This window comes from Mauremys reevesii, linkage group 1 (assembly GCF_016161935.1).
Source record: "Mauremys reevesii isolate NIE-2019 linkage group 1, ASM1616193v1, whole genome shotgun sequence".
In the NCBI taxonomy this organism is placed as follows: Eukaryota; Metazoa; Chordata; order Testudines; family Geoemydidae; genus Mauremys; species Mauremys reevesii.
The window spans coordinates 259,911,279-259,936,040 of record NC_052623.1 but is presented as its reverse complement, the minus strand read 5'-3'; the positions used below and the strand labels follow the sequence as shown (position 1 = coordinate 259,936,040).

General features: G+C 42.5%; 1 long non-coding RNA gene across 2 annotated transcripts in view; it reads left to right on the top strand.

Moving 5' to 3' along the window:
* Nucleotides 1-24,762, top strand: part of LOC120369936 — a 69,091-nt gene that overhangs the window by 20,862 nt on the left and 23,467 nt on the right. Inside the window, exon 3 of one of the 2 annotated variants that reach the window (XR_005583516.1) lies at nt 2,340-2,946. The exons of the other annotated variant lie outside the window; for it this stretch is intronic. This is a non-coding gene — a long non-coding RNA (uncharacterized LOC120369936). Of the gene's footprint in view, nt 1-2,339; nt 2,947-24,762 lie in introns of those variants that run through there. 2 annotated transcript variants of the gene reach the window in all.

Here is a 24,762-nt window from a genome sequence, read left to right as displayed (position 1 = left end):
GACATTCCTGAGGGTACATCTTGCTCTTTTAAAATGCATGTATCAGCAACTTCAACACAATTCTCATCGGGAAGGACGCGGGGGTCAAGCTGCCCTTGCTGTGGCACCCAAAACCCCCTCCCTTCCTGCCTTGGTCAAGCTGAGATTGCTGAATGGCCAATTTACAGCTTGCTGACTAGGCCGCCTTTAACAATAAGCCATAGTGGTCTTAGGCACTTTACTGGTTTGCCAAAGTCTCCTCGTACAGTCCTATGTGGGTAGACAAACTGGGGAGGAGAGACAAGGAGCCTTCTCCTATCTTGCACTCCCCTGCAGGGACCAGCCACAATCTCAGTCATAAAGTTTTCTCCTTTCACACCAGACAGTGAAGCACTCCTGGAGGCATTTTGGCTGAGTCAGTCAGACAGCAGCCAGCAACACCTGCCACTATTGAGTCCTCCATGCCTTCAGGAATTATCCCTGCTACCAAGCCCCTCCACACACATCAATATGTGCTCTGACTTAATAGCCAAGACCTAGCCCTTCATTGCTAAACAGGCTCATTTCTGTGGTTACCCTTTAGGGCCTGCTTCAGTTTACATTTTTAAAAAACCAGGCTTAATTTTCAGAGTCTTCAGGTATGTCTAGCAAGCCTCCCAGTTGACAGACTTAGCTAGTGGGGCTCTTGGCCAGCACTCTAAAAATAGCTGTGTAGACAACACTTTGCAGTTGTGGTTCGGGCTGGAGCTTGGATTCTGAAGCCTGGGGCGGGGAATGGGCTTTATTGTGGGGATTCTCTGAGGATGTTTGAACCTTTTTTGTTATGAAGGACTCTGCAGATTGTTTGAACCTTTTCTGTTTTCAAACCAGCCCTAGATATGGGTGCTGTTAGCCACGAGAGAATGTGTGGAGTTCTTAAGGGGCTTGCAAGAGGGGGTTAATGAGGGGAGGGTTCCTGTAAAGCAACCCCTGGCCACACAGGGGTGCTCAGTAAGCAGCCATCACACTACAATGTCCTAGGCTAAGGCTATTGTGTGGTGTATGCTTTTGCCAAGACTAGTTCAGAGAACTACAGAAATAGAAACACACACACACACACAAAATATCCAAAGTAAGTTCTGCGTGTCACTATCACTTTTCCTAGTTACTAACTTGGCATTTAAATATTACGAAGTATGAAGAATAATTTTAGCAAATGTCACAAGATTGGCCAAGGTTTTAAAAATAGGAATCTAAAGTTAGGCTCCTAAAGCCAAAGTTACACACCTGCCTCCTTTTCAAAAGTGCACCTAATAGCTCCCACTGACACTTGGTTGCACAGAGCTTTTGAAAATAGGCACAGTCGTGGCCTACAGGTAGAACTTTAGCTTTATTTATTTAAAATATGACAACTTCATCACCAACATTTAGGCAGGCAGTGAGAACAGGAGATTGAGAGCCACAAATTCCAACCCCACTGCTTCCACTAGCACATGGGGCCTTAAGCAAGCCACTGTGGTTCAGCCTCCCTACCTATCAAATGGGAATATTATACTTACTTTACAAATGCTTTCTAATGTATGAGGGTGACAATTACCAACAGGGGGAAGTCCTCACAACACTTCCTCACTATTTAAGACTTGCACAGCTCCTCCATTGGCCAGAGGATGGCATAGGCAGAAAAGGGGAAGAACAACTGGATGTACACCTAGACCCAAACACAATAGCCTAACTATCCCAAATCAGGGTGTGAGAAATTGGGGGCCTCAAAACCAAGCCTGCAGGTAGTGCTCAGCAGACTGCAGCCACCACCTGGCAGTTCACTGGAACCTGTGGAGAAGAGGGCTAGTGAAGCCCCCATCCACAAAGCTCCTGACTGTGGGAGACATCCAGCCCCATCAATTGGCTGGGACACACTGCTTAAGCCAGAAAGAAGCACAGCAAGTTTTCTCCCAAGCTGTGTTATTGGCATGTGGGACAATGATAACAACACCAGTGTGTGTTCCGCCAATAGCCACTTGAGAAGCATCTATAAATCTAAGGATGAAACTAGTAGATCTTAACTTTTGAGTAAAGGTAAAGTGGAATCATGAAAATAGAATTACACACTGGATTTATGAGCATTGCTGAGAGCTTAGTAACCAAAATGATACGGATTGTCACAGACTTCCACATATTATCAGGGTTAAAAAATGGGTAAAAGAAGAAATGTAAAAAAGAAAAATAGAGAGAACTAACAATGTTTATTCATGGGAAGTCAAACTACAACTCGACAGTTTTTCCCCCATTTGTGGATTTTGGAATTGTATGAAAAAAAAAGAAGGAAAGAAAATATAAATCTTGTAACCAATGAATTTTCTGAATTTATTTATGAAAAACAGGGCCAGCTTTGCCAAGGCTATACAGATGTCTCAAAAGGTGACAGCACAGGTAGAATGGAAACCGCCTTCTGTGTTCCTACTCTTGGAATCCAGAAATCTAAAAGGCTATTGAATTATATGACTGCTGTGACGACTGGACTAATGGGAATAATGTCGTCACTAACCTGGATAAGAGGTGTGCGACTGGCTGCAGCTGTAATTTTATCTGATTCCTTTTCAGGGATAATGACAATCAGAACAGGGACTTTGGAAAGCAAAAATGACATGAGTGAAATAATATTCAGAAATAATGCAAGCATGTATCTGTATAACAATAGCATGTATTTGTATAACAATAGCATGAATTCTAGTGCATATCAGAATACCTGGAAATGAGATGGCTGACAATGCAGCGAAACATGATCTAAAAATTGAGGTGGATATTAAAATACTGTATCCTTAAGCAGACAAGAATTCAAAAGTGTGGTCACATAGGAACTTGTGAAGGAATGGCAAGAAATATGGACTAAGGAAACAAAACGATGAAGGTTCTATGATGTTTGCTCAAAAATATAAGATAATACTATAATCTGCAGTCATGATACAAAATGTGAAGTAGTCAAGTTAACAGGTCATTGTGTCTTAAATGATAAGTTAAACTTATTTAAAAGAAATAAAGACGTGTGCAAAACCAAAGAAATTGTTAATCATGTTCTATGGAATTGTGAGCAATATTCTATGGAATGAAGGTTTCTTTATGAAATATTGAGTCATCTTGGAATTAAAGATTTTGCCTAAAGAGACTAGTGAGAATATCAGGGGAATTGAATAATTGAATAATTGAATAATTGAATAATTGCTACTTTATATATAAATCATAGCCTTGTATGATGAGGCTGCTGTACCAAAAACAAAGACCAAGGAAGTTGTCTGAGCAACTAGATCAGAGGTTTTCAAACTGTGGGATGCGCCCCCCAGGAATGTTTGGGGATCTGAGTGGTGGTGCTTGATTTACCTCATCAGATCCCCTAGGTGAGTAAGGAGGTGAAGATAGTGCTCCCTCCCCAAGCCCCACTGTGCGGAACTGGCTCAAGCTGCCTGGCATCACCGCTTCCCCCTCAAACGTTGCTCTGTGTCCCCCTAGGTGGGGTGCATCCCAGAGTTTGAAAACTTTTAGAAGCTGTTGCTAAATGGAAGGCAGAAATCTGGGGGGTCACATGACCCCGTGAGCCCCTCAACAACCCCATGTGTTGCCTCTGCCTATCTCAGATTGGGGTATGTGGTAGACTACATTATTTCAAAAGGGGTACGCAGCCTAAAAAGTCTGAAAACCAGACTGGAATAGATGAATTTCTCGTTGGCTTCTACTATGGACCCTGCCTACTTGCCTGACTCCTGAGCAATGTTCCCTCTAATTTTCCCCACACACGTGTGGAATGAATTTTGTTATGTGAACCAATATGGAGGTGATGTGGGACAGGTGCACATAACAAAATTCATGTGGTGGGGATGGGGCTGAGGGGTTTGGAGTGTGGGAGGGGGGCTCAGGGCTGGAGCAGTGGATTAGGATGGGGGGTGTTCCAGAGTGGGGCCAGGATGAGGGGCTCAGAGCTGGGGCAGAGGGTTGAGGTACAGGGTGGGTGAGGGCTTCGGCTGGGGGTGTGGGCCCTGGGGTGAGGCCAGGGATGAGGGGTTTGGGGTGCAGGCTGCCCGGGGGCTATGGCAGGGAGAGAGGAGTCCTCCCAGCTCTCTCTCCCTGCAGTAGTACCTGGGCACCTCTCCCTGGGCCACAGCAGGTCTGTGCAGCGGCTAGGTTGGGGCCAGGAGAGGGACACCCCTCCCCCGGACGTGGCAAGTCTGGGGCAGGTCCATGTTGGGGCCGGGGAGAGGCGCCTCTCCCCGCCGCAGCCCTCAGCCCCTGCACAGGGCTTAATAGGCAGCTGTGCGGCCACGCAGCTCAGAGGGAACTTAGCTCCTGAGCCATGCCTTCCTGTCTGCTCCTGATGCCTGCTTTCCTGCCTCGGTCTGAGTCTCTGCTCTTCTGCCCTGCCCCTGACGCTGCCTCCGGCTTTGACTCCTGACTTTGGCTCCAGCCCTGACACCTGGCTCTGTCTTCATCTCTAACCATTGGCTTGGCACCTGACTCTGACCCCAGCTCCAGTTTCAGGCTCCTGACTCCAACCTTTAGGCTTGACCATCCACATCCTGCTCCCTACAAAAGGGATGAAGGATGTGGGGAGCTGTGGTCTCTATGCCAGCCCATATGTGGAATACTGAAGTGTAATTTACCCCTTCACATAACAAAAGAACTAGGGGTCACCCAATTAAATTAATAGGCAGCATGCTTAAAACAAACATAAGGAAGTAGTTCTGCACACAACACAAAGTCAATATGTGGAACTTGTTGCTATAGGATGTTGTAAAGGGCAAAAGTATAACTGTGTTCAAAAAAGTATTAGATAAATTCATGGAGGATAGGTCCATTAATGGCTATTATCTAAGATGATCAGGGACACAACCTTTGCTCCCAGTGTCCCTAAATCTCCAACTGCCAGAAGTTGGGACTGGATCACAGGCAATGGATCACTCAAAATTGACCTCTTCTGTTCATTCCCTCTGAAGCCCTTTGGACCTGCCCACTGGAAGAGACAGGATATTGGGCTAGATGGACCATTGGTCTGACTCAGTATGGCCATTCTTTTGCTCTTATAATGGCAGAAACACAGCCTGCTTGAAGCTGGGTGGATTCCACCCCACCACAATCCTCTACAAACCGTCCCACACTCTGCCCAATTAAGCAGACTATGTAGGAGGTGAAGAGAATTTTACCTGAAACATTTGAGGAACACTTTGAAGTTGTAAAGTAGTGTGCATAGGTACTAAATATTAACACAGGAACAGCAATATGGTTTTATTCAATTAAAAGGGCAACAAACCTGATTAGAGGGATCTGAGGAGAGATTAACAATATTGTTTCAGTGCAGACTGTGTGTATTTGAAGCTGTATAAATCACAGATAGAGACAGTCTCTGCCCTTGTGACCTTGCACTCTGAAGAGAAACTTGTATAAGACCACATGCAATGGGGTATAGTATGGAGGTAGAATATTACCATTTTTTTGTCTTCAGTTCATGTGGCCAAGAAAGCTAGAGGAAGAATTTCAATGAGAAGGTGAAAGTCTGATGCAGTGGGATTAGGAGGTAATTTTAAGCATGGGGGCGAAGGGAGTTAATAGGAGAAGATACAAAATGGGAGTAAGAAAAGAAAATGGTGGGTGGTATCATTGGCAGAGTGAAAGAAAACACATGAGAAGCAAGATATGATAAGTAGATTACAGCAGAGCTGTGTATGGCTGTAAAGGCATGAATAAGAAATATACTTTGATATATATAGTAGGCTAGGAGAAACCAGTGAAGGAATTAGAAATGAATTGACAGACGAGTGACCAGCAAAGATAATGTTAGCCACTGAATTTGGGTGCTCTATCAGATTGAGGTGGGGATCAGGCAGACCAAAATACTTAGTTTGGAGAGGAGATGAATAATTGACCCAGTGGAATAACTCTGATCTGAGTAATACTAATGCAATGCAATGTCTTCACATTAGCTATGCTGTTTCATGTAGTTTTCACAGATTTCACAACTATATTTGCACTGTAGCACTGCCCTCTGGGTACCTATCCCATAGTTCTCAGCACAGCTCCCTGAAGTAATGGCTTGTGGAAAATTTTGAAGGGACTTGTGGGAGACTGGGAACTGTGAGAGAAAAAGACAAAATCCCATAATTCCCTGGGGAAACTCCCTTAAACCTCCAGATACCATTTGCCATTTCCTAATTCTCTCAAAATGGAGACTAGGATTAATGCCCAGTTCTTAATCTTGTTCAGTAATAAAGGTTTGTGTTGGAACAAATTCAGCTGACCCTAGATCTCCCCACTTCATGAGATGAACACTAGTGCCCGTGGAGTCTCTTTAGGCCTAAAGAAAGTCACTTCCTGTGGCACCCTAGCAGCTGAAATAGAATGAAGTCAATAAGGAAGTTGATCCCTGGGTAAAATAGCATGCAACTCCGCTCCACGGCATGTGCAGTGGCTTCAGGCAAACTTAAAATCTGCATAGTGGAGGACAGAAAACAGACCGGAAGAATCACTGAAGTAGTTATCAGCGTATTGTGGGATAGCGGTGAGAAAACTATTAGTAACACAGGAGCAATAACACTAGCAATCTCAAGCCACATTGACACAATAGTAATGAGATTGGTATGGTGGTTATTAGCTTTTCTTAAAGCAAGTCTAATCCAAATGTTGCCATGCTGCACCACTAGGATCGTTTTTTGTGGACCTGTGCTAGAGGTACACTAGGGGAGCTAAAAGGGGCTAGCCTGAGAAATGCCTCTAGCGTTGATCAGATCTAAAAGGTGACAAAATAAAAATGAATGAGTTAGAGTAGGTCAGTTAGCCAATTCTAGGCACTCTCTTGCAATACAAAAAGAAAGGGGCCGGGAAATCAAATGGCAACAAATTTGACATTTGATTAAAAAAATTATACAACATAGTATTTATTGTTGCAAGATAATATGCAGACAGTTTAGCAGTTTGTGGATATTTTTTTATTTCCTAGGGTCAGGAAGAAATTGTCTCCAACTGTCCATTATGAGGGTTATACACCTTCATCTGAAGCATCTCAGACTAGCAGGGTACCAAACTAAATAGACCATTGGTCTGATCTGCTATGGCAGTTTCTATGTTCCTTTAAAAATTGTTTCTATTCCTTCCCCAGATGTTAGTACGCATCTCCTCTTCATGCTTATGTTTTGCATAGAAAAGATGACCTGGTGGATTACCTAATATGTTTGCTGACCTATAAATTTCAGTTGTAAATAATACTAGTTGGTGATTTTGTTGCTATTTATTAAACGGTGCTACTAAAAGTCAGCCCTCTAATGCTGTTATGCAATTCTTCTAGCTCAGCAACTGAGGGGAAGCAGAGGGTCGGTCTATGCTACATTTTGATACCCACCGCTGGCCCGTGCCAACTGACTCAGGCTCAAGGGCTCAGGCTGGGGGGCTGTTTAATTGTGGTGCAGATGTTCAGGCTTCAGCCGGGACCTTCCCACTCTCAGGGTCCTTGAGCCTGGGCTGCAGCCTGAGTTTGATCATCTACACTGCAGTTAAACAGCCCTTTAGCCCGAGTCTGCTGGCACGGGCCAGCCACAGGTTTTTAACTGAAGTGTAGACATACCCAGATTGTGCATGGTGGAGATGCTCCTCTGAGTTTAGTTCCCAAATTTTCATGGTTCTCTCTCTGGTAATATTATGATGTGTGCTTCTAGGACAGTTATATAAATAATCTCAGATTACCACATCTATGTAGTAGGCTAAGAGCTATATATGAGTTGCTAAAGACTTACACTGTTGATAGCTAGCCAATGACTTTTCAAAAGCTAACCATTTTCTAATATGCTGTAGCTAGCTAATGTTTTAACTTCTAGTTTTTACTCCTTACATGCAGTTTTATTATAGTTTGAATCCATAATTTCTCCTTTCTTCATCTCTTTCCCTCCTTTTTTTCTTAATTTAAAAAGTTTCCTCACATTTTAATCATAATGCAGCCTTGTATTTGACCTTCTACTTCAACAACCTTCATTTGTTTCTCTTTTTAGTTCATTCACAATTGTTTTTAAAAAAGATAATGCCCTAATACAGGGGTAGGCAACCTATGGCACGCGTGCCGAAGGCGGCACATGAGCTGATTTCCAGTGGCACTCACACTGCCCGGGTCCTGGCCATTGGTCTGGGGGGCTCTGCATTTTAATTTAATTTTAAATGAAGCTTCTTAAACATTTTTAAAACCTTATTTACTTTACATACAACAATAGTTTAGTTCTATATTATACACTTATAGAAAGAGATCTTCTAAAAACGTTAAAATGTGTTACTGACACGTGAAACCTTAAATTAGAGTGAATAAATGAAGACTCGGCACAGCACTTCTGAAAGGTTGCCAACCCCTGCCCTAATAGATACTGAGATGAAAATGCTGGAATACACTTCTAGAGGTTTAGAAAGTGCTTCAGTCTCCCTGCACAAGTAAACCTTGGCTGATACTGACAACAAAGGTGTAGATTCAGGGCACTTTTCCAGAATGGGATTCAGGTACCTTTCTTAACATATATGTTTCCACAATAATAATTGACCAGAAACTGGTGATAGTGTTAGGGCCTAACATATGCAGTGTACCTATTAACAGGAGTTGTTCAGTGAAAGACTACTGAGACCCTGCTGGTTATAACCACAGATAAAAAGGTTTAACTCTAATGATTTCTCTCTAGAGCTCTAGCTCCCTTCTTGCAAGCTGGCTCTGGGGCAGATTTGGGCTCACCCTTTATGGGTACCTCCTCTTCACTCACATTTGACTTCCTCAGTGGAGGTATCACAAAGGTTATAATGCACTATCAGCATCCTCTGGCACAAAATGAGTTTGAGTCATTGCCTCATTTGATTACAAGGCCTGCAACAGCTGCAGCTGTTGTATATTTGTGAGCTACTCTGAAATGTTATGATAAAGATCCTCCTATTACTTTACTTAAAGTGCATCCTATATCCTACCAAAATACCTACAAAATTAATTTATCTAATGATATATTAAGGCCTTGATCCTGCAAAGGGTATGCATGTACTTAATGTTTACTGTTCTGAGTAGTCCATGGTAGTCAATGGGATTACTTACAGTAGTAAAGGTTAAATACATGTATGTTTGCAGGATCAGGGCCTAAACAAAGAAGACAGATATAGAAATTACTACTGTACAAATGTGCAATGTAGCCCAGTTTACAACCTTAGCTTTTGCTATTTCCTGATTTAATATTATTTTAACTATGTAACGTGAATGTTGCATGAATATAGTATTTTTGCCTCTACTTCTTTCTTTTAAACAGAATATGCAAACAAACAAAAATTATTCCCTGTGCACACTAGGAGGCACTGGTATGTTTCTTGTAAGTACCATGGGCAACATTTTCAAATGTGTCTATGTTCAATTGTCTTTCAATGAAAATTAGGCTCCTAAGTCACTTTTGCCCCATACCTGTGCCTCAAAGAAGTGCATAATCCATTCACTGCACCATTAATTAGCATTCACTTAATAGTGGGATCACTGTGGTGGTGCTGGAACGATTTTTATAGTGGGAGTGATGAAGGCAGAAACCATGTATTTGGGTTGTTATTACTATTTCAAGCCAGGGGGTGTGGTAGTACTTCCAGCATTCCTAGCTCCAGCACCCATGGATCACTGTGATGGTAACAAAAACAAAGTGCCCCATTCTGCAAACACTTATGCATGCGAGTAATTCTGCTCACACGAACAGTTCCATTGCCTTAAATGGAGTAACTTACATATATGTTTGCTGGGCCAAGGTTTAAAAAACTGCCTCTGAAATGAACTGGAACAGATTTGGAAAATAGTGCTAGGATATGTTTCTGACTCCTCACCCAGTAATAAAAGAAAAGGGAAGGGTCTTAATTCAGAGTTAATAGAAAGGCTTTGCCAGCTTGAAAATCCGTTTGGAAAAGTGGACACTCCCAGAGCTGCACCTGCACGCACTGTGTCTCTTCCAAAGTGCACTCCTCCAGACTAATAAGATTGTCTGCTATGCTTGCCTATCCAGTTTTCAAACTAAAATAATTTGTTGGATTAAGGCTATTTTTCCTCAAAGCCAACTCACATTTTCCCCCAAACAATCAAATTCACTATTCCTCATTGAGGAATATTAACCAGCATATGCAAAGTTTCAAATTTAATTTCAGGCACTTTGTACATAACCCAGTCAAAATCGTGGTCTGTTTTTTTGAAAATAGGAATTTTTTCACCATTCTTCCATAACTCAAATCTGGATTTATTTTCCTCAAACTCCACCCCCCAACCTCCCAAATCCACCTCTGGAAAGAGAACTAGCATGGAAATTTTCATTCCTAGAGCAAAGTTTTCAGAAATTTATTGGCATGTGAAAATGTGGGTTGAAAAAGAAAATGGCTTATGACAGAGCTGGTTGGAAAATTCACTCCCCATAAAATTTTGACAAAAATGAAAAAACTATTTATTGAAATTTTCAATGGAAAATTTTGACTTTGTCAAAATACCAAAACCAAAAGTTTTCAGGTAAGAAATGCATTGGTTGAAAATTTCAAGGAAAGCAGGCACTTCAGTGAAAATTTCAGTTTTTTCAAAAACTCCATTTTCTGTCAAAAGATTTTGGATGGAAAATATTTGACAAGCCCTACTTACAAACTTATCGTACCCTATCTTATGACCTTATCCTACCTTACTGTCTTACCTAATTGAAATCAGCTAGAATTCTTGCCATTAGAATTTTGGCATTCTTTCCAAAGACAGCAGGATGGTGCCTATATAATATCTGCTACTAAGTAAACATTATATTATAGCTTTGACTTTTTATCTTAAATTTCATTAGATGTAGTCTCAGAATTCAAGAATTTGTATTGATTTTCCAATTATTTAATTATTATTATTTTTAACTTTTTGTATTTTGTGCTAGTTTTTAAACATTTAAAAAAATAAAATGTATGTATGAAAGAAAGAAAACTCAGTCAATAGTAAGTAGCAATATTTTAAATAAAAACTCAAAATAAAACACAAAAACCAGCCCAAGCCTTAAGTTTCCCCTCTGAGAACTGCTCAGCCCACATCTTAGGGCCTCACTCTTTCTAGCACCTCTCCCACTTCCCTTATATCTGGAAGGGAGGGGGTAATAAGCCTCCTGCAATAGTGAGTCAGGATGATGCACTTAACATTTTTCAGCAGGATTAATTACCAGTTAACTTGGTAGGGTTTTCAGGCATAACTGATTGCCTGCTACACTGTCTTTTGAAGTTTTGTTTATTATATTATTCTATTATTAATGAAAATTTGTGTGTGTGTGGGTGGGGTGGGGATTAAATAGAAACATATTTTTTATTTTTCAAAGATTTAAATGTTCCATACAGTGTTTACCACCCAAATATTGCAACATTGTGTTATGCATGAAGACCTGGAAGTGAAACTGACTGGAAACAGAAAAGGAGACTTACTAGACTACTTTCATTGTCGTAGCAGTGAAATGTCAATGGTAAACAAATAGCATAAATAATTAAAAGTAAATTACATTTTAACAGTTCTTTCAGTTCTAATACCCAAAGGTGGCATTAGTGACACCAGTAAATAAATTTTTTTTTTTAATATATGAATTTTAACCTGAAAGGTTTTCCTTCCACCAATATTGTTTTATTTCTGTGGGATATGGGCAGCCAGCCAGCTGACATTTATGTTGTGTCAAAGTAGTACATCATGAAGGAAAATGAGCAGTTGTTCTTCCTGCTGATCTAAAGGTGATTGCAGAATGAAATTCCTCATACCAGCTCCAGGATCACAAGACAGGAGACTACTCACTGTCTAACAATCCTGAGTAAGGACAGCACCGAAAATAGTAACCATCGTGTTCATGCTTAAGGGTAAAGGGTGGATGGGCCAGTTCAGATAAAATAAGAACTAACTTGTACTGTTGCCTAAAACAAACAATATCTCCAGGGTTTTAGTAAGTTCATGTAAATGGTTTTTTTCTACCTCTATTTCATGTTCATACATCTCTGTGCTCCCTAGTTCTGACCACTGTTGGAATATTGTGGGAAGGGGTGGCCTTTGCTATTTTTCAGTCCAACTAGCAGCAAAATATATCAGCAATCTTGTGAGAGATCTCACAAGATTTCCAGTCCAGTTTTGCACCCCCAAGAGGCTCTGATAAGATTTGAATAAATTTCAAAACTTTGGGTACTTATTTGAACTGGACACTTTGAGATTCATTCATCATTACTTGCACTGGCTAGACTGACTCAGACTAATGTCCATGCAAGAGAGAGTAGGAAACCCCTTATATCTCTATGTGGGCTGTCTGGACTTTGGATCCAGACAGATTGGAGTAAGTGGGGCCATCTCAGAGCAAGGTGGCAGGGAGTGGAAAGGAGGCTCTCCCTCCTTCCCCAGCCACTATTTGCTGGCCAGAGTAGCTGAGCTAGCATGAGGGAGGAGAGTAGTAACGTACTGCGGGTATGGGCCAACAACAAATTACTGTCCTCTGGGAGCAAGAATGATGCAATCAGGAACTGTGGCTCAGAGGTGTCTCTCTGACTCTGAGATACAATGCCCTCCAAGATTACTCCAGGACTAAGATAGTTTATGCACCATTCCTTCCTCAGAGCTGTACTCCAAAATCACAGTCTATCTCAGTTGGAGTAGAAAAATGAGAGAAGTGATTAAATCATGTTAACTTAAAGTAGGGCTGGGAAATAGGAAAAGTTTTATGCCTATATACAGGGCAATACAACAAAAACAAGATAGGACAGCTGCTAAAAAGACAATAATAGAGAGTTAGGAATTTCTTAACAACTAATCCTCCTCGGTATACAATAAGGATAACAAGGCAAAATCGATGCCTAAGTCAATAAACAATTAGGGAAATAAAAAACTACTACCAATTAAACAGGTAGTAATGAATAATTATTTAAGCAAACTTGACATCTAAATCTCTGGGCCTAGACACAATGCATTTTGGGGTTCTGTGAACATTAATTCTCGGAAAACAGACGAGGCACCCCAGAACTGAAGGAAAGAATAATGAAGATTGTGATCTTTACAAAGAACCAGAAGGCATAACCTGGGTAATTCTAGCCCTGGGAGCCTGACTTCAATTCCAAGTAAAATATTAGAAAACCTAATACGAGAATCTATTTTTAGACATATAGAGCAGAGGAACCTATTGACTTAAAGCCAAGAGAGATTTGTGAAACATAGACAGTGCCAAAGTAATCTGATAACTTTTTTTAATATTGTATCTGAGCGGTGGATAAGGGAAGTGCAATGGATATAAATCATCTAGATTTTAAATAAGATCTTTGCCACATGGAATTATTGAATTTTTATCCAGACATTCCTGAAGCTGGAGTGGCCAGCCAACTCTCTGCATACAAACTTTTGATTAACAGAGGATGTGAAATCATTTTGGACTGTTGAGGTTTTACCATAGTTAAGAATGGTGTGTATATAAGTTAAGTGGTCTCCCAGAGGGATAAAGTTAGAGTAAAATATTATTCATTATAGGCTTGAGCCTACTCCCATTGAAGTCAATAGTAAGGCTCCCCTTGACTTCAATGGGGCATGATAACCACCTGGAGGAGAATGTAAATTATAAATTGATCAAATTTTCTGATGAGGCAAAGCCAAAAAGATAATTAGATTCATAGAAATGACCCAAAGCCAAGATAGAATAAGACCACAGCCATTACACTCTGTACAGGATGGAACTTGCTGAGAAATTTGATGTGACTCTTTGACAGAACTGAGCATTAGAACTTTTTTGTGAGTGGGAAGGGAGTGTTTACATGGACACAGTTCTTGGTTTCCTTTTCCTTATGTATAGGCTTATAATTCAAGATGAGAACCACACATGAGCCTTCTTGTGTTAGATCACAGGAGATGTATGTTTGATTCTGTAAGCTTTATAATCCAGTAGAATGGCATGGCAGCACTCCATCTTCTTTTTCCTTGTTGGAAGATATTAAGCCATTTTGATTTTTCTTCAGATTCTCTGAGGAGAATGTTACAAGGTGCACTATGCCAGGAAAGCTAAATCTAAACAGGAAGGCTCTATCATCAGCTGCCATCATAGTTTATCTATTCGACTGAAAATTCCTTTCCCCCTCATCAAATGTAGCCTTAATTATTATTTGCTAAGTAACGACTTAACGACTGGTGCACAAAACAATGCAGATGCAGAGAGATCAGCGGAAGGTTATATAGCTATGACTTTTAAAAAAAATACTTCTAATTCTAGATGAGTTCTCACTGGTAGAGGAGGTGAAAGCAAGCTGCTTTTAAGGTAGGATTTGATTTGTACAAAGAACAGGAGGTAATTTCAGGCATAAGAAAGCACAAACAAGAGTGGAAGAATAATAGGAGCGGTGAGGTAGGAAGCATTCGTTCATTGGACTGTCTGGTGAACTCAGGTGATGTTAGGGTAGGTAGGGTAGGGTGAGGGTTGGATGCAATGTATGGGCCCAGGCTGGGGTGAGGATTTGGAGCCAGGTGGGTGGAAGGTCAGAGAGCTGGAAATTGAAATTCCCATTCTGTAGGAAATTCCAAAATTAAAAAAAAATCTCATTCTGAAAAGAAATGAAAAATTTGAAATTTCCCACAAAATGGAAACTTTAATTTTTGGAAAAAGTTGAAATAGCATTTTAATTTCAATGTTTCTGAAACATTTCTAAGGCTCTCCAGGCTGCCCAGAGCCTGCCAGGAGGAGACCTAAGCAGCGCAGAGAGCTTGGGAGCTGTGGCTCCCAGGGCTTCCAATCAGCTGAGGAGATGGGCGCCTGAAAGTTCTGGGAGCCCCAGCTCCAGGGAAATCTGCCTGGCAGGACTGCCCTGGCACCTGTGAGCCTGGAAGCCCAAGATGCCATTGGGCAGGTGAGCTGGCTGGAAACCAGTCAGGTTTCCAGCTGCTCCAACACTTGCCTGCTAGTGGTCAACTGGAAACCTGCCTGGTTTCCATCGGAATTTAGTCAAAATTGACACATTCCCATGGATCATTTTGATTTTGAGGAATCAACATTTTTGGATGGAAAAACCTTCTGTTGGAAAACGTCCAACCAACTCTAGAGAATAGGTTGAAGTTAGGTCAGAGAAATAGATGGGCAGAGTGGTGTAGGGTGTTGAAGGTTAAGAAGAATTATTAAGGTTCCAGGAATTCCACCTAAAATCTAGCATATAAAAGAGATATTCCTTATATTCAGCATTAACTGTGTTTCCTTATAACTACTATGGGAAGGATACTGGGACTGTTAGAAAATCCTATAAGAAAATCCAACTGCCGATGATGATTTTGTTTGTTTATAGTTAGATAATTTTATAAATATTGGCCAACCTTTTCAGTCTCTTTCACTATCCAATATTATAATCCTCTTTGTTAAAAAGTATTAAGAATAAATTTTTCAAAGGAAAAAGATATGGGTCCAAACCAGCTGCCCTTGGACAAAACTCCCAGTGATGGCAGTGTGAGTTTTACCCCCTTGACGGGCTGCAAAATTGAGTCCAATATCTTCTGACACTTCTGCATTAAGTTTTAGGCTTGTTTCAGAATGAATTATCTGGGAATATTTTACGTTTATCACCCTGTGCGCCAGTTCCTTCTGTGTGGATACTTATTCTTGTGCAGAATCCCATTAACATCAGTGGACTCTGCGTGGAATACGCGTGGTGGCCGGAATAATTGACGTAACTGTTTGTGGGATGATGCTCTTTAATGCAGAACAACAGGTGTGACAGGCTGTCACAGGGCTAGGGTGGAATAATATGAGAGGGAACGTTACTGCTAAAGGCTCTGGTGTTAACACACAATCACTCTCTCCAGGCAGGGGTTTTATTGCAGGGGGTTGTAGTAAATTCAAATTGACACCGATCTGGCAAAAGACTCTGGCTGCTTTCCTTCCAGGCATTCTTATAAGCAGTAGACTAAAAAAATGCAAACCACACAGGTATGTGTCAGTCCCCCTGCTGAAATCCCTGTCATGGTTTCTGGTCAGCGGCCCCCCACCCAAGTGCTTAATTAGCTCCCAGCTGACAGTGGCTCCTTAAAGCCACTGAATCCCGGCTGGGGAATCAATCCTGGCCCCTCAAAACCAGGCCCTTGTCTGACTTAGCAAAGCCTCATCTTAGGGGCACCACCCAGGTGAGGGAAGCAGGGCTCTGGTGTCCTCTAAAGGCGGCACCAATAATACCTATACATTCATCACACAAATCTATGATCTAAGGGCCAAATTATTCCTTCAGTTGTACTCATGCAACCTCCCTGAAGTCCTATTTATATACTCATACAATATACCAGACCTTATATCCAACCCAAATACCTGTATATACCAATGGGATTGTTCAGAGGTCAGCGAGGGCAGAACTTGGCCCCTAATATTATCCTCAGATCTTTCATTTCATTTTTCTTGAGCTGTTTTGTCACTATTTCTCCCCTCACTACAAAAGCCAACATTTCCCAACAGCTACCGCACTGTTGGCAGCTGGGGTACCCTTTTTATTCTCAATACAGTACTCAGAATAGGAAACACTAGGAGATCTCAGTGGTGGTAACTACTGACTTTTCAATGGCAAATATGATAACGCCAGGGAAAACGTGGGAAAATATGAGGAAAAATAATATTCAATGTGATTTTACTTTTTCTCAGTCTTTTAATGGGATGCCTTTTTTTTACACAAGCAATTTTTGTTTTTGTTCATGGGAGAAACTAGCTCAAAGATTTCATAAAGGTTTAGTTTCTTTAAAGTTAATACTCTTATTGCAGATAGGTAATGATGAGTTTGGTATAACTTTAATGAGACATGACACATAAGGAAAGTAAAAAGAACCTCCATAGTTCTTAAGTAGGAGCCATGATTCGTTTTATTCATATGGGATTTTCAGCAGGGATTGTTATTACAAGTGAGACCTTGGCATGCCTAATACATGTTATTTTGGGCATCCATTCACATAATACTTTAGAATGGAAGAACTGTGGCAAGTCACCATTGGGATGTGATTTGATATGAGTTACTTATCAGGCACTGACTTCAGTGCTTCTATTTTTATTACTAAAAATTGCAACACAAAGCTGTAAAAAATTCATCTCTAGCAAAAGGAAACTGATGATGTAAATATGTGGTAAAATTACTGGAAAAGGGGGCAAAACATTATATTACAAAATACAGAACTGCACTGCTAAGCTGGACACTGCTGCTATACTGAACATTTATTTGTCCTGGGCACGTGCTATGCTTCATCTTTGTCTAGTCCAGTGTCTAGCATAATCCATGACCATGGAAGACTGGGAGTCAGTCAGACTGAGACCATCTGGGAGAAATACTAGAGAGGGGTTGGCAAGCATTGGAGAGACGGAGCTATGAAAGCACACTGGAAAAGGGCAGACCACCGGAGATAACCAGAGTGTTACAGACAGAAGGAGAGCTGTCAAGTGTAACATTACTGATACACTGAAGTGGGGTGGGGGGAGGAAAGTCTGTGGTTCCATCTACAGTGCAACTGAGTCAGGGGACCCAGTTATAACACAGTTGTCCTCTGACCTGGTTACAACACAGCACCAATTTACAGTGATGACAAGGCCTTTACCATATGCATGGTTTAGAATCTCTAAACTAAGGCTTTCACCAGGCTTGAGAGCACTGTTAGTGTCCTTTCTGCCCTAAAACTTGGAAACATGTTGTCATCAGGCCATCGACTCCTCTGAATCAGTTGTAATTGTAGTGTAGAATTGGGGGTGGGGAGGTGGTGTCTACAATTCTTTTCCTAAACAAAAAACAAAACAAATCTGGTATCTGGTTTAGTAAGACAAACCTTGAAAATAGTTGCTAAAGGTTGCACGTAAAATATATCAGAGAAAAACTATTGATTCCAACTTGCTCCGATGCTCAGATGTTTGTTAACCTTTTAAAAATGAAGCTTCAGCAAAAAGGATTGAAAAGGGTTTAGAGTAGAGACCTAATCCTAGAGAACTCGCCAAAATGTAATCTGAGGTCAGACATTTTTTGTTCCCATCCTCAGCATGCAGAAGTTTGGATCATAAAAGTAACACATACAGTGTTGGCTGTGGGTCAAAAACAACTAAAGTCATCTGCATGGTAGACTGGTGAAGGTGACATTGGTGCTAATACCTGGCTCAGGAAAAAGTAAAACTCTCCACAATCAATCTGAAGAATTTAGCTTTATAAATTTCTGGCGAAGACCCTGTGACTCAGATTTTATACTTTTGGCATGTGGAAATTCTCTTATATACCCATAATAAGCAATTGCTAGAGACGAATGTGTATACATTCAACACTGAGAACTGATACATACAGTGCTATGCTCTTTGATCTTATGACTGATATTGGCAAGAGTCTGCATTGTTTCTCTCTTACCTAGTGAATATATTTGTGAGGTACTGGTATCATTACAGCATGTGGCAGTACTGGGCAAGGGAGAAAAAGAGTAAAAAAGCAAACAGCAACAAAAGTCAGGCAAAATGAATTTTCAGAAATAGGCCCAAAACAAAATTCCAGATCTGAATACTCCCAAAACTTTGGGGAGGAGGAAGCTGGGAATTCAAGCATGGTGCTTGATTCAAATTACACAGCCTGCCCCATTCTCTACCACCAGATTTGAGCAACCTTGACCTTTCAGCATTTGAAATGCGGATCTGGATTTTGTGTCCCAGGCCTTAAACTGGTAATAGCAATGGGGCTAATTAAGGATATTTTGCTCTTACAATATAGGCATTTGACATGATCAAAGCACTGCATAAAGGGCCTGAATGTATCCACTGAATGGCCCCAGCCTCTTACTAATAGGGGCCAGGAAGAAACTGTCACTATGGGCAGGTTATCCCCATAATTGACCACTGCCGGATTTCTTACACCTTTCTCTGAAGCAGCTGATTTTGGTCACTGTTGGAATCAAGAGACTGGACTAGATGGACCACTGGTTTAATCCAGTGTTGCAATTCCTATGTTTCTATGACCTCTATCCTGAGTGCTTGTTGCACGGCTGCATGGGAAAAAATGAATGCATACCAGTATTAATAACTCTGGGATATATGGCATTAATAAATAATGTACACTAAAATGCCACTGTAATACTGTAATGCCACTGAGTTTCCCTATTTATGGCACAACTCCCCAGTATTCTAGTTTTCATGTTTCAGCATGTATACATTAGGGTGACCAGATGTCCCAATTTTATAGGGCCCATCCCAATATTCAGGGCTTTTTCTTATATGGGCACCTATTATCCCCAATACTCTGTCCCGATTTTTCATACTTGCTGTCTGGTCACCCTACTATACATATAGCACTTATAAAAAGAGTCTATAAACATAACTAATTATGTTTTTTTATGATTCTTAACATCATGCAAGACAATTGACAGTACACATGTACTAGTAAATTGTAGTAGTTCCTGGCTAATGGGAGCTGTGGAGCCGGCGCTCGTGGCGGGGGCAGCACACAGAGTTGCCCTGGCTGTCCCTGTGCCTAAGAGCCAGAGGGAGATGTTGCCACTTCCGGAGAGCTGCACGGAGCCAGGTAGGGAGCCTGCCAGCCCTGCGCCAACTGGATGCCTGGAAACCCTACAATGTCGGCACAAATGGCGTCCCAATTGTACATCAATCGGGATGCGGGGCAAAGTGTTAAATATCGGGACAATCCCAATTTTATCAGGGCATCTGGTCACCCTAGCACTAGCATACTTGTTCCAAGGGTCAAAGCTTAGTGGTAAAGCGGATCCCTCTCTGCTGTCTTCAGTCATCTGGCTTAATATATAGACACCACAGTATCCAGTTCCTCTGTAAATGAACAGGCCAAGAGTGGATGTTCTTACAGCAAAGCAGTGTAAGAGGCATGGCAGGTTGGAGAACTGAGGGGACACAACTGTTTAACAGTCCAGATTGTACCCTAGATAATGTCACACCCTTCTCAAATCTACCAACTAGGTGCCAAACTGCAGGGCCACCAGAGGATTCCAGGGGCCAGGGGCAGGACCAGGTCTTTGGCAGCAATTGAATGAAGCGGCGGCGGTAGAGCAGCCTAAGTGCCGCCAATCGTGGCTCCCCCCGCCCCCCGCCACTTGCGGTGCTTGTACTCACCGGGTGGCGCTCCGAGGCTTTGGCAGCACTTCAGCGGCGGGTCCTTCACTCGCTTCAAGTCTTCGGCTACACTGATGGACCCTCCGCCGAAGACCTGGAGCGAGTGAAGGGCCCGCCGCTGAAAACCCAGAGTGGCTCATGGAGCCTGGGACAAATTGCCCCACTTGAAACACCCCCACCCCCGGGCGGCCCTGCCAAGCTGCACTTGTGTTTGTCACATCATACCTGCTCCTGGCGCATTCCCCAGCGACCCCCCCCCTGCACCCAGGCCAGGACTGCTGCGTTCTCCCCACCCCACCAGAGTTTTACCAGTGGGGGGGCCTCTGTCCTTCTGCTCCGCCTCCCCCACAGCACGTTCAGCTCCTGTCCCTGGCAGCCGGGCCTAGGTGTGGAGTGGGAGAGAGCCACTTCTCACGTGACTGAAGGTGGCTGCTCAGGGTCACTGCTCTGTGCAGCAGGGTAACTTCCTGAGAGAGAATCTGGCTGGGGAGGTGGCGGCGGTGGCCCACCCTCTCCGCTTCCCAACTGGGCCTGACTGCCAGGAACAGGGGCCAAGCATGCTGGGGGTAAGTGCAGTGGGAGAAGGACAAAGCCCCTCTCCCTCTTCCTCCGGCAGGCCAAGAAGAAATCTGGGGGGCACATGACCCCGCCTGTCCCCTCTACGCATCACCAATGGATGTTGCGGTGGTGTTGGGGTGGGAGTGTCTAGAAGAGGGATTGTTGGTGTGAGGCAGTGGGAAGGACATGGGTAGGGGGTTTCTGGGAGTCTGGGGCCTGTGGTCTTGGGGAGCAGTCTCCCTCATGCATCTCCCCTTCCGTCCCATCCTCCCATGCCTTACATTGTTCCCTTTACCTTCCTACCAGCTGCTGCTGCTGCCTCCTTCTCTTCCTTGCTGGGCCTACACTGGCCTTCAGCCAGCAGGGGGAGCAGAGAGAGAGTATGCACAGACACACCATCGGGTTTTTTGCAGCCAGACTCTGCAGTGGTCCCCAGTGGACAATGGAGCTACTGCCACAACCTTCCCCGAGCCCAAATGTGATACCAGACTGCATCTCAGGAGCACTGTTTCAGACTGTGGGAAGGGTGTGTGTGTGTGCACGCACAACTTATAGCATGGGCCCAGGGACCTAAGTGGCCCCTGGATTCTCTTGGAGTTTTTGAAGGATAAGATGTAAAAGTCAATCTACTTCAGGAGCATTTGTTGTGATTATTTTCTATATTTTTAATATCAATTTATATATGTTTACTACAACAAAATTACCAACACAAGACAAACAGGCAACTTCTAAAGCTAAGCAACCTGCACCTGTGGCATGCAGAGCCAGGATCAAATAACACCTAATTTTCAAGCTCAGAAAACGAGAAAGCTCAGAACCCATGGGAGACAAATAGAGTAAAATATTATTGATCTCCCAGCTTTGATGTATCAATCTTTTATCCTTTACATAGGGTAGCAGTGCAGTCATACAGTATGATACATAGCTACTATTTTTAGTAGAGAAAAATCAAATAATTTACTTTTTAAAAAATCTACTGATACCCGTATATGTAGTTCCCCATTATCATGCCTGAAGGACATGTACTGCAGTCTGTTGTGATCCTTGGTTGTTTCAAATACAAAAAATAATTCTACCTGGTTTTCCTCATTCTAATGTAAAACATGAACTATGTATAATACAGTATCAACTTATCTACTGATGTGGTTCCACTAAATTGTTTATAAATGGAAGTTTTAGCAGCTAGTTACTCATGTTGCAAATTGAGGAGAGGAGACTGAAACAATTCCTTTATCACAGGCATAAGATTAAGGTGGACTTGCTGAGAAGCTGAGGTATTTATTTTAGATGTTGGAGCTGGAACATTTTGACACAGGAAACAACTAAGTTGCAACATTTTTTGAAGTGGGAAGGGTGGAAGCAAAAGGCTTCTGATATCAGGTATAATAGTGGATAACATCTTGGTCTTTCATCTTAGCAAAATAATCAACGGCCTTGCTGGCATGCAGGTGTTTTGCAGCTTTGCACTCAGAGGCTAAGAGCAGCAATATTTGTGGTCCAATGTGCACCTTGGCAGCTTCAAATTCTTTACAAGACTGTGAAAATGGGTATTTTGATACCTAATGAGCTGCTATTATCTTTAGCTTGTTATAATGGTAACCCATGCCTATTTGGTGTGGCACTCTGTCCCCCTCTAGTGGCAGCTAGACCAACTACAGATTGATGAGCCTGCTACAGGCCTTGGGTAAAAAACATGTGTCTTGCAGCTTATGTATTTAGCTCCAGAGGTCTCAAGTTTGATCCTGGCCACTGCCTGTGGTCTATCAGCATTACATAATGAAGAAAATTGTCACTGTTTGGACTGTAAGCACTTAGTGCAGAAAGCAAGTTATAGGTGATTCATCTGTCAAGCTCAGCAATAATTCTGTACAGCACAGGATGGTATAAATCAGTTTTTATATATTCTTGACCTATCTTGGGAACATCATGTGTGGATGACTGACCCAGAGTGCCAGAAACAAAGAAATGTGCCAGCTTGGAGGAAATTTTGTGTGTTGTTTGTGGCCTTGTTGTTTTTGCATTATTGAGGTCAACTTTTGCTACTGCCTGACTGGGAATGGCAATCTCAAGTTCCTTGGTCATGTTTTCAGCTTCATCACAGAGCTCCTTCCATTTGCTTTCAGATTATCTCATTTGCTGAAGAGCAGCAATATTGCTTGCTGCTAATTCTAGGGCACTACATAAATTTAGGTTTTCATTTTGCAGTTCTTCTGAAGAACTGTTCAAATTCTTGAATATTTTTTTCCAAAACAAAGATCCTCAGCATAAAGAAACATCTCTCCAGTCTCTCCAACAGGCCCTTTTCAGTGCTAGCTAATATTCCATCAGCTGTCTGAACTGAAATAGCTTCCAGTGTTTCCACTACAGTGCCATATCTTGCATGCAGTTTTTAGATAGAATCATATTGCCAAGACCAAGTTTCACATTACGCACCAAGCTCAAGGTCTTCTAGGCCTAGCTCTTGTTGTGCTTTAAGAAACAGCTTATGGTGATTATAACCACTGTTGAGGAACATGTAGAGCTCCTGAGCAAATATAAAGACTTCCTGGCACTGGATGATGCTAGAACATGTCTGCAATAACGAGATTATCCCTGTGAGGATGACAGTAATTGATGTAATTGATATCAAGCTTCAACGCTGTAGCTCTTGAATAGATCAGGTTAGAAAACAATTCAGCATTTAGGTTTTCCATGTGGAATTACCCTAGAGCTCGTTCCTGAATGATTACTTTTCAATTATAGTTCACTAAGAGACACATCTGTTCTTTTTTTGATACATCTTTAGTTTCATCAACAAGGACAGAAAAATACATGGCTTGTCTTCTTCAACTCTTCAGCAGTGCTTTCTCTTAGGAGTTATGCAGCAAAATATATATTATATTACATATATTATATACATTTATTCATTCTGGTATTGATGAGATATATAACATCCACACCAGCTTGCTAGTCAATTGTAAAGGGAGGGTTGAATAGAAGTGTAACCCTTCCGCCAGATGGAGCCAGCAGCAGTCAGGGCCGGGTTCAATATCTAGGGGTTCCTTTCCATTGATACAACACAGAACCACCTCAACCCCCCACCCAGTAACCTGGCAAAGTTACACACCACTCCTGGGTGCCTCTGAGAGGCAATGCTTCCCCACCTACAAGCACAAAGTCTGAGTGTAGAAAAGAAACTTTTAATAAAAGGAGGGAAGTAACTTGGCATTAATTTGGGAAAACACCACAAACATGGTTAAACCATGAGCAAAAGACCCAACCCCAAGTAAGTTGGGTAGTGTCCTTTTCCCCTCAGGTTCTTAAGTCCAGCAACCCAAAAGTCCCTTTCATGTGCCAGACCCTTCTCTGCACCCCACTCATATTTGCTGTCCTTGGTCAGTGCACACCCAGAGTTCAGAGATGCATCTGCAGAGTTCACCTCCCATCCTGGGTGGAGGGGGGGCAAAGAGGCACTCGCTTGCCACCCCTTTCTGTGGGGCTCTGCTCTGGCCCTCTCTGCTAGCTGCCCTTCTGGCCACTCACTGCACCTTTCCACCAGCTGCCCTTCTGGCCACTCCCTGCACCTCTCCACCAGCTGCCCTGGCCGCTCTCTGCGCCTCTCCAGCCACTCATTCGCCAGCTGACTATCAGTCACCTTCTGCTGCCACCTGCCTCTCTGCTGTGACCTCTGCACATCAGTCTCATAGGGCTTGTCTACACTGGCACTTTACAGCTCTGCAACTTTCTCACTCCGGGTTGTGAAAAAACACTCCCTAGAGCACAGCAAGTTTCAGCACTGTAAAGCACCAGTGTAGACAGTGCACCAGTGCTGAGAGCTGTGCCCCTAGTGGAGGTGGGTTTTTTAGAGAGAGCTCTATCCCAGCACCCTGCCGCGACTACACAAGCCATGTTAAAGCGTTGCTGCTTTAAGTTGCCAGTGTAGACTAGTGGACTAATTTTCAGCTCTTTGCAGGCTGGTCAGAAACACTGCCCCATCTCAAGTGATTTCAGCTCTGATTGAGCATTTAAAATAATAAAGAGGCTCCTGATGAAGCCTATTTAGCTCTTGCTTTGAACAGCTGGGGTGGGGAAGGCAGGGAATAGGTTAGACCAGTCCAGGGAGGAGCCTTAGGGGATAGGCCACACCTCCCGACTAGTACACCTGTCCCCACCCCTGTTATTT